Source organism: Lissotriton vulgaris, chromosome 3_1 (assembly GCF_964263255.1).
Source record: "Lissotriton vulgaris chromosome 3_1, aLisVul1.2, whole genome shotgun sequence".
Classification (NCBI taxonomy): Eukaryota; Metazoa; Chordata; class Amphibia; order Caudata; family Salamandridae; genus Lissotriton; species Lissotriton vulgaris.
In genome coordinates this window covers 2074767615-2074783616 of record NC_141689.1, presented here as the reverse complement: position 1 = coordinate 2074783616, position 16002 = coordinate 2074767615, and the positions used below count along the sequence as shown (strand labels likewise).

Sequence of the window (16002 nt, the reverse complement as noted above, 5' to 3'; positions counted from 1 at the left end):
TTCTCCAAGGACTTGAGTACAGCCTTCTCAAAGGTCAATACCTCTGGGGGGACCATCCCATCCGTAGGGGTAAAGGTGGATGGGTTACGTAGGCCCGTATCAGTTTTTTCACTTGATGGCTGATCCTGGAAGTAGGCCCTAAGGCGTACTTTGCGGAAAAATTGTTTAATCTCGCATATTTCTGTAAAACTGTCCGGGATGGGCGTGGGAACAAACCCTAAGCCCTTTTCAAGGGTAGCCATTTCAATAGGGGTGAGAACTCTGTTAGAGAGGTTGACCACTAGGCTCTTCTCCCCCTCGCTGCACTCCTGGTTTCCATCGGGGCGGATGTCGATGGCTGGTCTTGCCACTGCACCCCTCTTGTCCCGCTCCGTTTGCGCCCTTTTCCTCTGCCCCAACCTCTGTCGTGATAAGGGTTCTGGGGGTAGAATTGTGGGGGGCCTTGCGGGTAGAAGGGATATTGCCAGGGAGGCAGCATTTGTGGGGGTCCATGGAACATGGGTCCTTGATGGAAGCCCCGGTTCCAATTCGGGCGCCGTTGCTGGCGGTTGTTGTTGGGGGTGGTGCTAGTACTAGAGTCACTGCTTGCGGACCCCCTTCGACTTTCAATACTAGAATTCTCATCGGAGGAGTACCCGGTTTTCTTATTGGTGTATCCTTCCTTGAGGTAAGGATAAACTTTTTCTTTCTCAAACCTTGCTACATCTTTTTCAAGTTTGGACAGTTTCTGTTTGAGGAGATATTCTTGATTATCGGCAATCTCCTGATTAATTTCTGCGAGTTTAGCAGAGAAGGCCGGTTTGGAGTTTTTATTAACGGCTGTCTTCATTGTTGTCTCTATGGCTGTAATCTTATCCAGCAGAGCGTCTGCCAGTCTTTTAGCTGTTTTGACAATCAAGAAAAGTAGGTCTTTCGTACATTTCCAGGAGACCTGGCACCAGTCCCCTTTAAACTGGTTATCTTCTAAGAAGATCCTAGGGAAGAGGTTGACTATGAGTCCCTGGGGGGGCGATGTTAGCCCTCAGGTATTCAGCCATCATAAGTCCATGTATGGTGATGCGTAACTACTCCTTTTTCAAGGTGGTGAGAGTTGTCCAGTCGTCAGTAGAGGAGCCAGTGGCAGCTGCTTCTGATGTGCCCAGGAGTGAGGGTGTAGACCTCAAGGCTTCGGCTATTGTTTCCTCATCGAAACTAAGACCCGGGACGTCCTCCAAGGTAGGACACCAGGGGGATAGAGTCGTTGGGAGTGATGGGTGGGGCAAAGGGTATGGGGGATACGCTCAAATGCAACCAGTGATTCAAAGTAACGAATGGGCCTCACAGTGATCTGCCGCTGGAGGTAACCTAAATAGTTCCGTGGGTTGGCCCACGCAAAGATTTTTAACAACGGGGGAACAGAGGAGGACGATATTTAATGGGGTCCAGTGTACATGTCCTAAAGTAAAGCTAACAGCAGAGTACAAAGTTCCCTGGGGAGCGTGTGACAGTGTGGAGCAAGGAGTTGGTATTGTCAATACCGTGGATACCAATGAAGGGTTCCCTAGTCGGAACTTAGAGAGCCTCACACACCCAAAGTAATAGGCGTGAAACACACCCTTACTGGAGGGTGTCCGGTGTCATCATCGACTCACTGCCCCTCGTCAGACCGGCGCTGCAATGTCTGACGGAGTCCCCAAAGGTACTCTTTTGACGGGGTTCTTTTGTTCCTTGCCGATGGTTGGTGTAGTGAGGATGAAGAAAGGTGTAGTCAGTGTAATAGTGAGTGAAAGTAATAAAAAAGGTAATCAGTCCACTTTCAACTTTAATAACGTGGCTGATTCCTTAATTAAAAGGGGTGGGAGGGGAGTTTAGAGACCGTAAAGGTATACAGAACAATAACTCTACCCCCTAGTGTGGTCAACATGTTTCTCGCCAAGAGGCGATTCGTCAGGACCTCAGAAAAGTACTACACAAAAACAAATGTGGACTCAATACTCAATCTCTATGAAGAAAGCAAATACAACCTCACTGGGTCGGAGGACAAGAGGGCCAAGGGGTCCTGCTCTATTTAGGCGACCTAGAGGTAGGGGAAAAATGATAAAACAGAAAGAACAATTCAAGTCAAATACAACATAGTGACTCAATGCTCAATTCGTGCAGCGTGACTCTGGTGACACAAGCTCCACACTGTGAGGAGTGAAGGGGGTAGTGTAGAAGGGAAAAAGCAATTGAACCAGGTATTTGGGTGCAACGTCCCTTCTATGACAAACACCACCCGAATATCACAATTGGAGGGTTGCCATTGTGTATATAAGACAAAACTGTGGTATTTAGCCGAAGCTTACAAGATAACACCCAATACCTAGGAAACAGAAGCAAGCGCGCAACATTAGTCATGTTCTTACCCTAAAAGGATTAAAATAGGGCCTCGCAGCATGCTCCCGTGAGGCCAGCGTTATAAGGTTGGGTGCACCTATGAGATGTAAAGAATTAGTAACTGATTACCCAGACATGTCAGGTAAACGCGGAAAATGGTGCACTAAACAGCTGCAATAGCGGCCCCAAGTGGAGCGTCCAGTATTGTATTGTCACGGCAGCAATTCACAATCAATGCAAGCAAGGTGAGACTCTGGGCAGGATGCTCCCCACTTGATATGGCCTCATATGGTCTTGGTACAATGATGTAATGCTAAGTTAGGCAAGAAACTCTCACCATACTCCAATATCATCCCATCAGGGACAAACAGGTAACCGGAGTACTGCCCTGGTTCCCTTCAGTAATTGGTCGGGAGGGTTGCAAGCCGGGCGAGTTCATGGCCCAATGGGTCATAATATCATATTTAAAGGATTTAAAATACGAATAGAGGGGCCCCAGGGAGGCTTGGGGTATGACACGATGCTGCCCAGTTTCCATGTAGTGAAAGCCCGGGCGTGCTGGAGGCGGGGCGCGTAAGTGGCCAGGTGGGGAATAGTATCGTATATGAGATACGAAAAGTGGGGCCTCCTGGAAAGCTTCCGTGCAGCAAGGTAAGCTTGGAAATGAGAAACCTGAAACTTTCGCCCGATATTGTGACCGACAACTACGCTCCTGACATTAAGAACCGGAGCTAAGGTAGTCATGATCGGAACTTACCTTGACGGAGACACTGGAACGGAGGAACACCTACCCCTCACGCTCGCGGCACCTGGTCAGGGTGCGGAGCAGCTGGTGGAGGTTTTCCGCTAAAAAAGCTAGGACAACGAGGCTGAACCCAGTGGGTCCGCTACGTAAAGAATTGCTAAGAGGGTAATATCTCAGACAAGCGGGTGTAATTTAACCCGGGCAGACAGCCCAACAATGAGTGTGTGAATTTGTTCATGATTATTAGTTTTTCGAATTTGTGTAATGGAACGAACTATAAGTCTTTTTTCCATTTCCTTATCTGAAAAGTTGTTTCCGTTCACGTGACCCAGCACTTTTGCACTTTAAAATGGCGACTGTTTGTATTGTATATTCGGTGAACAAGCCTGCTGGTCAGGCGAAACGCGTCCGGGGGTTGAAAAATAAACTTAATTTGTCTGGTACATGGTCTCGCCAGCGTGTGGTCTTTCTACTCGTTTGTGGAAATGTTTAAAAGACCCGGCATCGGAGGTCTTTGATTCAGGCGAGACACCCTTTGGTCTGGAGGCGGTGACGAATTTCCGAGGCAAGGAGGAAAGATATATATATATATATATATATATATATATATATATATTTATTCACTGAAAAAACCATAGGTTTCACACCAGTTATAGTTAGGTGGAAATTTTACTCGCATAAAACCATTGAAATTCCCACGTTATAGTTAGTTGGACTCACTATAACTTGCACGTTCAATGCTTTGCTGATGACGTCACATATTACATCACTCATGACATGGTCAGTGGCATCACTCATGACATCACTGACATCACTATGTTTTAACTATACCTACCTACTGGCGAATGCCAGTAGGAAATATATATATAAGTTAAGTTTCTCGCCATCCCTCATTGTTTATTCCAGTCATTTTTTCCTTTTAATTTTTCTTTGCCCTGGGGGTTATTTTGATTAAGAATGGATTATACTACTTTCCATTTTGAGTTTAACACATAGTATTATGGTGTTATTAGCACATTTAAGTTACAACATAGACGGGGTGTGGACTTATGAGAACTACTGGGTTGCCATCATTAGTAGATGTCCCTAAATATTCGTTTTGGATATACAGGGTTGCCATCATTTAGAGATGTCCCTGCAGGATTGTAAATAGTGTTTGCTTGGTCTTAACAGTAGAAGTATTTATTTGCGCGATTTGCACAGAGTGTGGAAGTTTACATTTTGTATATTTTAAACATCAGCATAAGGCAGTTTGTTATAATAACAATTAATTTTGTATTGAGAAGTTTTCAAGTATTTATACTTCTATAACTGAATTGCCTGTTTTGCACAGAGTGATATGTTTACATTTTGCGTTAATTTGCACATCAACTTTGCACTAATGGTATTATACTGTTTTTTCATTATCTATGCATTTATGCAGATACAATCTTGCTCTAATCCAATGAATGTATTCAGTCATATTAACTTTTGCATTTCCATGTGAATTAAACATTAGGAGTATGTATTTGCAACCCTTATACTCAGTGACGCACAAATATACCATAATAGTATTTTCTCTATGTTTATTGAAGTCACATGGTGTGCACCGGCATTTTAAAAAACCAGGCATTGTGGGTAATGTTTGACTGTGAACAAGGGCAACTGCCCGAAACGCGTCAGTTTTGTTTGCTGCTTTTTACCTGAATAAATAACATCTTGCCTTATATTTGGATTTGTGCTGGCTTTCTGTTCCTAGGAGACCGGAGTTGCAGTTTGCATTTTGCGTGTATATATATATTTATATATATATATATATATATATATATATATATATATATATATGCGGTATGAATCGTCCTCAACTTCTCAACCACAGAGCATGCAGTTAAATCGACGTAGAGACGAGACGAGACGAGATCCAAATCTTGGTGTTAAAGTTTTATTGCGCCCAACACCAGTCTGCCATGACGCGTTTCGTCTACCAAAAGCCTTGATCACATGACGCAGTCATGGGGCCTGGCCACCATTTTCAAAGTGCAAAGTGCGTGATGGACATAGTAAACATACTACGACAAATGCATTGCAATATCGGCAACATCATTTACACCAACACAATATACTCACAGTAAAATACATTAAAGTGCCGTCTTGCTGTATAAATACACAGAGTTGAGTTTGTTGGCACTAAACTTAAAATAGAAGCTCTTAATTAGGCACGGAATGTGTACAGCTCATTTTACGATAAAATTGGCTGAAGTTGAAAACATGTTAAAATTGTAAACCGTATGCTTTATAAATAAATAAAAACAACAGTAAAATCGATTAAAAACATGTTAATCCAATACAATGTTTTCTAAAATGAATTCATGATGATAAAAATACATGTTATTAATAATGCCCATGTGGGCAATTCATTCACTTGTGCAAAAATCGCTAGAAGTTCAGTGCATGTTGGTCGTATGTGCTACATCACGCGTATATAATCATAAAGTGCTACCAGTGTGGAATAAAAAAAGTGTGCCCAATGAGATAAAAATGTGATAAAATGTTACATAATTCAAGAATAATCTGTGTGGAGGATAAGGAAGTTTACTTAAAAGATAGGTTGCAAAGCAGAGTAATAAATAGTTAATACAGAATTGGTTCAAAAAGGAATTTCTCATAGTCCGACCGGGTTAAAGATAGGTGTGGCAATCTTCACTCTTGTTGAGCCCGTTAGGCATCTTGCTGTCCAGCAAGATGATATAACGGGTCTCAAGTTTATGAAGGAGCCCTCCCTGTCACCACCTCTTCGTTGGGGAGGGACCCTATCTATGACATAGTATGTAAGGCCTCTGGGTTCTTATTGTGGGCAATTTCGAAATGTCTAGCCACTGGGTATGTTGGGTCTGCGTTGGAAATAGCCCTCAAATGCTGCAGGATTCTTTTATGCACCTGGGGCCTTGTGCTACCCACATATCTGAGCCCCCAAGGGCATTGTAAGACGTATACAGCAAATTCTGTTTTGCAATTAACTTTCTCTTTTATTTTTAAAGGAATAGGAGAGAAAGGTATGGTGTATTCAGATTTGCTGATTCCATTTCTGCAGGCCTTACAGTTGGCGCATATCAAGAACCCTTTGCTCCCTGCTAGCCACGTGCCCGTGACTAGCAGGGCACTAGTGACTAGTTCAGGGCTGCTGGAGACCAAGCTGGTTTCCATAGACCTAGCTTTTCTATAGGTGATGTTTGGCCTAATCGTTACCAGATTGCCAATAACCGGGTCACTTCTAATGAGGAACAGATTGTTCTTCACTATGTTGCGGATCGACTTATGTTGGTTGCTGAAAGTCATGAAAAGTCTGGTTTCATTGCTTGCCTCAATGCGCGACTGTATGACATTGGCATTGGTGGGACGTAACAATTGCTGTCTGTCTAGGGAGTTTGCCCTCCTCTGTGCATTGTCAATGGTATGCAGATCATAGCCTCTAGCCAGAAATCTAGATCTGCACTCATCTTGTGCTTTCAGGCAATCTGTATTGTTGCTGCAGATACGTCTGATGCGGAGCAGTTCCCCATAGGGGATGCTCTTTATCAGATGGGGTGGGTGGTGACTATACGCATGCATCACCGTGTTGCCAGCTGTTGGTTTCCTGTGGAGCTTAGTGTGTAGCTTACCCTGATCTATATATATCTCCACGTCTAAAAACACAATAGAAGTAGAACTTACAGTACTTGTAAAATGCAAATTCAGATTATTAGAATTCAAACAATCTATGAATGTGGCCACATCAACATCAGAACCATCCCAAATCATAAAAAGGTCATCTATGTATCTCCACCAACCTTTGACCTTGGTGTTCATGGTGGCTGCATGGTCTACCATGAGGACCTGCTCCTCCCAAAAGCCCATATGGAGACAGGCGTAACTCGGGGAGAAGCAGGCCCCTATTTCCAAGCCTCTAGTTTGGAGGAAAAGTTGTTTAGAAAATAAAAACAAATTATTTTCCAAGCAAACTAGGATAATTTCTACCACCATATTGGAGTGTTCTGTACAGTCGATAGATCTTTTAGTCAGGTAGTGCTTAATAGCCTTTATCCCATCCCTGTGGTGAATGCTTGTATAAAGGGATGTTACATCCAGAGATACTAAAAGAAAGTTGGGTTGCCATACAAAGGTGGAAAGTTTGTTCAACAGGTCCCCTGTATCGAGTGTGAAAGATGGAATATGGAGTATGAAAGAGTAACAAAGTCTTGTAGTAAAAAGTCAATATATTTACTGGTATTTTCCAAGAGGCTGTTTCTGGCCGTAATAATCGGTCTCCTCGGTGGTTGTTCTTGATTTTTGTGTATCTTGGGGATGAAGTAAATGACAGGGGTTACCGGGTGATCATTTTTTAGGAATATGAATTCGTCCCATGACAACAAGCCTTTGCTTCGCCAAGCCATCAGTTTAGAATAAAAGTCATTTTTGGCTGCTTGTACTTCATGGGCGTCTGTTCTCCTATAGCACTCCCTGTCATTGAGTTGTTTCAAGGCCTCTTCTAAGTACATCTTTCTGGGCCAAAGCACAACATTCCCGCCCTTGTCGGACTGTCTAATAATCAATTGTTTATGTTTCTTCAATTTTTTAATGAGTTTATGATATTGAATATCACGATAGTTATATATATTTTTTTTCATTTTGGCATTTTTAATCTGTAGTTCTTTTAATTCCGATGAAACCCTGTCATGAAAAATATCTAGGTTGTCCTTCAGCAGTATAGGGCAAAACTTAGATTTAGGTTTGAATGTAGTTCGTGGCAAATTTAACACAGGTTCTCCTCCAAAGCCTGGCTGAGGGATAATTTCTTCTTCATGCTGTAATTCATATAGCTCTTGTGTCAAAGAAACCCCTAGTTGTGGAGGATCGATAGGGGGTGAAGTTGACGCATGCGAGGTGGTGATGTCGTTTGATCTATGTGTACTGTGGTATTTCCTGAGCTTGAGTTTGCGTACATATTTGAACAGATCAATGCCGGTACTAGCATAGTCAAAATCACTTTTTGGACTAAAGAGAGCCCCATAGATAAGATAGTCATTTCACTGTCTGTTAACGTGGTATTGCTCAGGTTAACCACTGTTTTGACATCGCTTAATGGTTGGTTTGGTTGCGTTGCCATTTGGACCTTTATCTCCTCTGTCTTCCACCTGTGCCCCCTCCTTTTTGAGCATTTCCTCCTCTCTGCGCGTTTGGCATTGATTTGTTTGCGCCTATTCCTTGTGTGCCAGAGCGGAGTGTCTGCTTGCGGTCTTGTTGGTCCACTGCCATTTCCTGAGCAGGAGTAAATTTGCGAAACCCCACTCTCTTGTTGCGTGTGGCTTTGTTGTCAGATTCGCTTTTTTCACCTGTGAGCTATTGCCTGATTCAGATGAAACCTCCAAAATGCTACTGGTATTTTGCTGAATGGATGTGTTAGCTGTAATACTCCCATTACCATCCTTTTGCTGATGTTGTTTTAAAGTGTCATATTTTCGAGCGAAGGTGAAGATTTGGCCATGCTCGTAATCGAGTCTATCTCGTTGGAATTTATACGCCTTGCGCCACTTAATAATATCTTCCTCATGTTTCAAGCGTGCTTGCATTTCCTCTCGATATTTTACAATTGTGGGTGTGCTGGGGATCTTAGCTATTTCCGCTTCCAGCCTTTCAATTTCTGACATTAGTTTCACCCTATCACTCTCTGCATATTATACCAAAATCTGCATGAGGCGTTTGGAGGAATTGAGATTGCACTGTGCCCAGTCCTTTAACATTTGGGGGTCAGGTTTTTCATAGGATGGCGCTAGCATTATCCTCAGTCCTCGAGGCACCCTTCCCACCTCCAAATAGCCGGACAGGGAGCTGTGTTCCCACCATTTCGCCTGTTCACTTTTGTAGCATTTTTCAAGTGCCCTAAAAAGATCCTTAATACTGTTACTCGGTTCTGTCACCGAGACTGCATTTGCAACTGTAGCGGACCCGCCAGCCGGGGAGTCCGTAAACATTCCTTTTGAAGCCTCCACACGGCCCCGTACTGCGTCGGCAGACATAGCATATCTAACTCGGGGCAGTAGGTAATATATATATATATATATATGTATATATATATATATACATATATATATATATATACATATATATATATATATATATATATATATATATATATATATATATATATATATATAATATATATATATATATTATATATATATATATAATATATATATATATATATATATATATATGAAGAACAGCTCCCAACAGCAAGAAGAGAGAAGAGGCCCGGGGGGGAGTTCAGGAAGCATCTTTATTGGAGCAATTCTCATGAAAACGGCGAATGCATTTCGGCACGGGTTGTGCCTTCTTCAGCGCCTGGAGAAATAAGTGGGGATGTGAGTGAGAGCCGTGGTAATGAAGTGTCCAGCCGCCCTCCGATAGGGTAACATCCAACTCCGCCCCCGCCGGTGATGATGCAGCTCACCTGACGACTGGATACCTGCCGTGTGGACTACAGGACCCAGCATGCCGTGTGGTGGCGTGGTGAGTGCTGCGGGAACGATTGGATGTATGAGCGGCGTCGTCGATTCCCTGCTGCCACTCGCAGTTGTGTCCCAATGTTATGCCAGCAACAAAGTCGTTTCCTTACGCCCCCTGGACCGCATCAACCCCCAAGGAAAGGGATTCCAATGGCGGGGACAAGTCCGGAATTCCAGCTTCGCCCAACGTGCAGCACCATGGCTGCAACACCGCTGTCTCTTCGTCCCGAAACCTGGAGGTGGTCCTGGGTAAGTATCAGTAACCTGATGAAGCAAAAGTCCGCCGTAGCAGCAGCCAGCAGAACCCAGGCCAACTTGAAGATGCGGGGACCCCTGTAGCGCGATGCTGGCGTGCGCGCATAACATGAAGAACAGCTCCCAACAGCAAGAAGAGAGAAGAGGCCCGGGGGGGAGTTCAGGAAGCATCTTTATTGGAGCAATTCTCATGAAAACGGCGAATGCATTTCGGCACGGGTTGTGCCTTCTTCAGCGCCTGGAGAAATAAGTGGGGATGTGAGTGAGAGCCGTGGTAATGAAGTGTCCAGCCGCCCTCCGATAGGGTAACATCCAACTCCGCCCCCGCCGGTGATGATGCAGCTCACCTGACGACTGGATACCTGCCGTGTGGACTACAGGACCCAGCATGCCGTGTGGTGGCGTGGTGAGTGCTGCGGGAACGATTGGATGTATGAGCGGCGTCGTCGATTCCCTGCTGCCACTCGCAGTTGTGTCCCAATGTTATGCCAGCAACAAAGTCGTTTCCTTACGCCCCCTGGACCGCATCAACCCCCAAGGAAAGGGATTCCAATGGCGGGGACAAGTCCGGAATTCCAGCTTCGCCCAACGTGCAGCACCATGGCTGCAACACCGCTGTCTCTTCGTCCCGAAACCTGGAGGTGGTCCTGGGTAAGTATCAGTAACCTGATGAAGCAAAAGTCCGCCGTAGCAGCAGCCAGCAGAACCCAGGCCAACTTGAAGATGCGGGGACCCCTGTAGCGCGATGCTGGCGTGCGCGCATAACATGAAGAACAGCTCCCAACAGCAAGAAGAGAGAAGAGGCCCGGGGGGGAGTTCAGGAAGCATCTTTATTGGAGCAATTCTCATGAAAACGGCGAATGCATTTCGGCACGGGTTGTGCCTTCTTCAGCGCCTGGAGAAATAAGTGGGGATGTGAGTGAGAGCCGTGGTAATGAAGTGTCCAGCCGCCCTCCGATAGGGTAACATCCAACTCCGCCCCCGCCGGTGATGATGCAGCTCACCTGACGACTGGATACCTGCCGTGTGGACTACAGGACCCAGCATGCCGTGTGGTGGCGTGGTGAGTGCTGCGGGAACGATTGGATGTATGAGCGGCGTCGTCGATTCCCTGCTGCCACTCGCAGTTGTGTCCCAATGTTATGCCAGCAACAAAGTCGTTTCCTTACGCCCCCTGGACCGCATCAACCCCCAAGGAAAGGGATTCCAATGGCGGGGACAAGTCCGGAATTCCAGCTTCGCCCAACGTGCAGCACCATGGCTGCAACACCGCTGTCTCTTCGTCCCGAAACCTGGAGGTGGTCCTGGGTAAGTATCAGTAACCTGATGAAGCAAAAGTCCGCCGTAGCAGCAGCCAGCAGAACCCAGGCCAACTTGAAGATGCGGGGACCCCTGTAGCGCGATGCTGGCGTGCGCGCATAACATGAAGAACAGCTCCCAACAGCAAGAAGAGAGAAGAGGCCCGGGGGGGAGTTCAGGAAGCATCTTTATTGGAGCAATTCTCATGAAAACGGCGAATGCATTTCGGCACGGGTTGTGCCTTCTTCAGCGCCTGGAGAAATAAGTGGGGATGTGAGTGAGAGCCGTGGTAATGAAGTGTCCAGCCGCCCTCCGATAGGGTAACATCCAACTCCGCCCCCGCCGGTGATGATGCAGCTCACCTGACGACTGGATACCTGCCGTGTGGACTACAGGACCCAGCATGCCGTGTGGTGGCGTGGTGAGTGCTGCGGGAACGATTGGATGTATGAGCGGCGTCGTCGATTCCCTGCTGCCACTCGCAGTTGTGTCCCAATGTTATGCCAGCAACAAAGTCGTTTCCTTACGCCCCCTGGACCGCATCAACCCCCAAGGAAAGGGATTCCAATGGCGGGGACAAGTCCGGAATTCCAGCTTCGCCCAACGTGCAGCACCATGGCTGCAACACCGCTGTCTCTTCGTCCCGAAACCTGGAGGTGGTCCTGGGTAAGTATCAGTAACCTGATGAAGCAAAAGTCCGCCGTAGCAGCAGCCAGCAGAACCCAGGCCAACTTGAAGATGCGGGGACCCCTGTAGCGCGATGCTGGCGTGCGCGCATAACATGAAGAACAGCTCCCAACAGCAAGAAGAGAGAAGAGGCCCGGGGGGGAGTTCAGGAAGCATCTTTATTGGAGCAATTCTCATGAAAACGGCGAATGCATTTCGGCACGGGTTGTGCCTTCTTCAGCGCCTGGAGAAATAAGTGGGGATGTGAGTGAGAGCCGTGGTAATGAAGTGTCCAGCCGCCCTCCGATAGGGTAACATCCAACTCCGCCCCCGCCGGTGATGATGCAGCTCACCTGACGACTGGATACCTGCCGTGTGGACTACAGGACCCAGCATGCCGTGTGGTGGCGTGGTGAGTGCTGCGGGAACGATTGGATGTATGAGCGGCGTCGTCGATTCCCTGCTGCCACTCGCAGTTGTGTCCCAATGTTATGCCAGCAACAAAGTCGTTTCCTTACGCCCCCTGGACCGCATCAACCCCCAAGGAAAGGGATTCCAATGGCGGGGACAAGTCCGGAATTCCAGCTTCGCCCAACGTGCAGCACCATGGCTGCAACACCGCTGTCTCTTCGTCCCGAAACCTGGAGGTGGTCCTGGGTAAGTATCAGTAACCTGATGAAGCAAAAGTCCGCCGTAGCAGCAGCCAGCAGAACCCAGGCCAACTTGAAGATGCGGGGACCCCTGTAGCGCGATGCTGGCGTGCGCGCATAACATGAAGAACAGCTCCCAACAGCAAGAAGAGAGAAGAGGCCCGGGGGGGAGTTCAGGAAGCATCTTTATTGGAGCAATTCTCATGAAAACGGCGAATGCATTTCGGCACGGGTTGTGCCTTCTTCAGCGCCTGGAGAAATAAGTGGGGATGTGAGTGAGAGCCGTGGTAATGAAGTGTCCAGCCGCCCTCCGATAGGGTAACATCCAACTCCGCCCCCGCCGGTGATGATGCAGCTCACCTGACGACTGGATACCTGCCGTGTGGACTACAGGACCCAGCATGCCGTGTGGTGGCGTGGTGAGTGCTGCGGGAACGATTGGATGTATGAGCGGCGTCGTCGATTCCCTGCTGCCACTCGCAGTTGTGTCCCAATGTTATGCCAGCAACAAAGTCGTTTCCTTACGCCCCCTGGACCGCATCAACCCCCAAGGAAAGGGATTCCAATGGCGGGGACAAGTCCGGAATTCCAGCTTCGCCCAACGTGCAGCACCATGGCTGCAACACCGCTGTCTCTTCGTCCCGAAACCTGGAGGTGGTCCTGGGTAAGTATCAGTAACCTGATGAAGCAAAAGTCCGCCGTAGCAGCAGCCAGCAGAACCCAGGCCAACTTGAAGATGCGGGGACCCCTGTAGCGCGATGCTGGCGTGCGCGCATAACATGAAGAACAGCTCCCAACAGCAAGAAGAGAGAAGAGGCCCGGGGGGGAGTTCAGGAAGCATCTTTATTGGAGCAATTCTCATGAAATATATATATATGTCAGTTTCTTCACAAGAAAGAAGGTGAGTCGCACTCCTGGAGGTAATTTTCGAAAGTCTTTTATTTCGTAGCAGTTTTCTGGACAAATTGTGTCCCAATGCATTTCGGTCTCTCAAAGACCTTTCTCAAGGGGGCCAGTGGCATCGGTGAAGGGAGGAGCGGTATCATAGCCTCATGGTTCTCGTGTTCGTCACTCAGGAATTAGATGACTTGATTGCCCCTTGGTGGGCACCGCAGTTGGCTGGTCTGATGAGTTGCTTGGTATTTGTAGTCCGCTCCTGCTGCCCTCATTAACCCCGTCAGTGAGTGCTGCCCGCCGTTGCTGCTGTATACCTTCGCCTCATTAACCTATTGTCGAGGAAATGAGGGCCATGTTCCATGGTCTGGTCCCTGGCGGCTTTCCCTGCCTAAAGTTGCTTGCGCAGTCGGAAGATGTGGGTCCAGGTGCTGGCAGTGTTGGGAGCTCCTTTGTATGGCGGTGCGTGGTCTGCGGCAGGACCCAGCCGCTTCTTATGTCAGCAGGTTTCTTCACAAGAAAGAAGGTAAGTCGCACTCCAGGAGGTAATTTTCGAAAGTCTTTTATTTCATAGCAGTTTTCTGGCCGAATTGTGTCCCAATGCATTTCGGTCTCTCAAAGACCTTTCTCAAGGGGGCCAGTGGCATCGGTGAAGGGAGGAGTGGTATCATAGCCTCATGGTTCTCGTGTTCGTCACTCAGGAATTAGATGATTTGATTGCCCCCTGGTGGGCGCCGCAGTCGGCTGGTCCGATGAGGTGCTTGGTATTTGTAGTCCGCTCCTGCTGCCCTCATTAACCCCGTCGGGGAGCGATGCCCGCAGTTGCTGCTGTATACCTTCGGCTCATTAACCTATTGTCGAGGAAATGAGGGCCATATTCCACGGTCTGGTCCCTGGCCGCCTCCCCTGCCTAAAGTTGCTTGCGCAGTCGGAAGATGTGGGTCCAGGTGGTGGCAGTGTTGGGAGCTCCTTTGTATGGTGGTGCGTGCTCTGCGGCTGCCATACAAATATGTATATATTTCCTACTGGCGGTCGCCAGTAGGTAGGTATAGTTAAAACCTAGTTTAGTTTCCATAGGAAATCCGCAACATTCTATTTGAAATAACTTTGGTGCCGGTAGACGAATCTTCGCGAATTTCTCCCAAAAAATGGCCTGCTTCGCTCCGCTCCTTCCCTGAAAAATTGGGGGTGACTCGTGAATCGGGGGCCGAGAAAATAGGGGGGTCCCAAAATGTGTTTTCCCCATGCAATTCTCCATAGGACCTTTAGCAAGGGCTACAGCTGAAACGGCTGAACGGAACTACACCAAATTTGGCAAAAAGGTAGAGTTTGGTTCGCAGATCACGCTTTTTGTTAAATGGTGTAAATCCGTTCAGTAGTTCCTGAGAAAAACATAAGTAAAATCATAAGTATATCTATAGGAGCTTACAGTAAGCTTACTGTACTCTGTACCTTCCTGAGCACGAGCTGAATGCTAATTGGCTGTCAACACTCCAAACCAGGAAGTGTTGGCAGCCATCTTGTGCCTCGTTAGAAACAAGGCACAAGAAAGCATAGAAACAAACGTGGAAAGCGCAGGGTCCGCTTACGGTACGCGAACTTTGTGAAGAAAAAAAAAACCCTGTGCAAAATTATTTAAAAAGTGTGGGGGGTCCCAATCCCTTCCACACTGCCCCGGGGACTGCCACCCCCGGGGCAAAGTAATTGTGATTGCAGGGGGCATTGAGCCCACCCGCAGCCCCGGGGACCGCCACCCCCGGGGCTTAATATTAGTGATGGGGGCCTCTAAGGCCCCCGAGCCCCGGGGACCGCCAACCCCGGGGCTTTCTTCGTAGGTATGCAGGGGGCTCACGGCTCCCCACACACCCCGGGAACCACCACCCCCTGGGGATTTGTAGATGTTGGGAGGGGGGCCATGCGGACCCCCTCCTGGAGCCCTCGATGGCCCTGGGGACCGCCACCCCCCAGGGCCAGCTCCTGCAGGGTCCCCGGGTGCCCACCCCCGGGACACTGCTGTTTGCTGTGGTAGTGCGGGAGCCTCGCAGCTCTCACCCTACCACAGGAAACTGATTTGATTTTTGAAAGAGACAGCAGGAAACCTGCTCTCTCTTTCAAAAATCAAAGCTGAATGCTTTTCTGTATTGGGAGCAGCATGTTAGCTGCTCCTCATACAGAAAAGCAATGCCATCTCCCGGAGGATGCGGGGAGCCGGCAGGGACCGTGGGGGGCTTGGGCACCCCCCACAGCCCTCAACGAGGAAGGCCAGGCCCCCGGGCTGGGGTCACTGGGGCCAGAAGTGGCCCAGGACGGGGGCAACGTGGCTCCCCTCCCCCCCAAAAAAAGCCCGGCCCCCAGGGGATGGGGTCCCCGGGGCCTTAAGGGGGGTATAGGAGGGCAGACCCCCTCCACCAAAATAATAAAAATAAAGTTGGCCATGCCCCGGGGAATGGGGTCCCCGGGGCCGGAGTTGGCCATGGGAGGGGGGCCACGCGGCCCCCTTCCTGATTTAAAAAATGGGGGCAGGCCCTGGGGGATGGGGTCCCCAGGGCCAAAAAAAAGAGAAAAAGAAGGGGGGCTACATAGCCCCCTTCTTAAAAGTTTTTTTTATTAAACGGGA

At 48.1% G+C, this 16002-nt stretch overlaps 1 pseudogene; it reads left to right on the top strand.

Moving 5' to 3' along the window:
- The window catches only part of LOC147728818 (uncharacterized), a 67650-nt pseudogene that overhangs the window by 36801 nt on the left and 14847 nt on the right, over positions 1 to 16002 (top strand).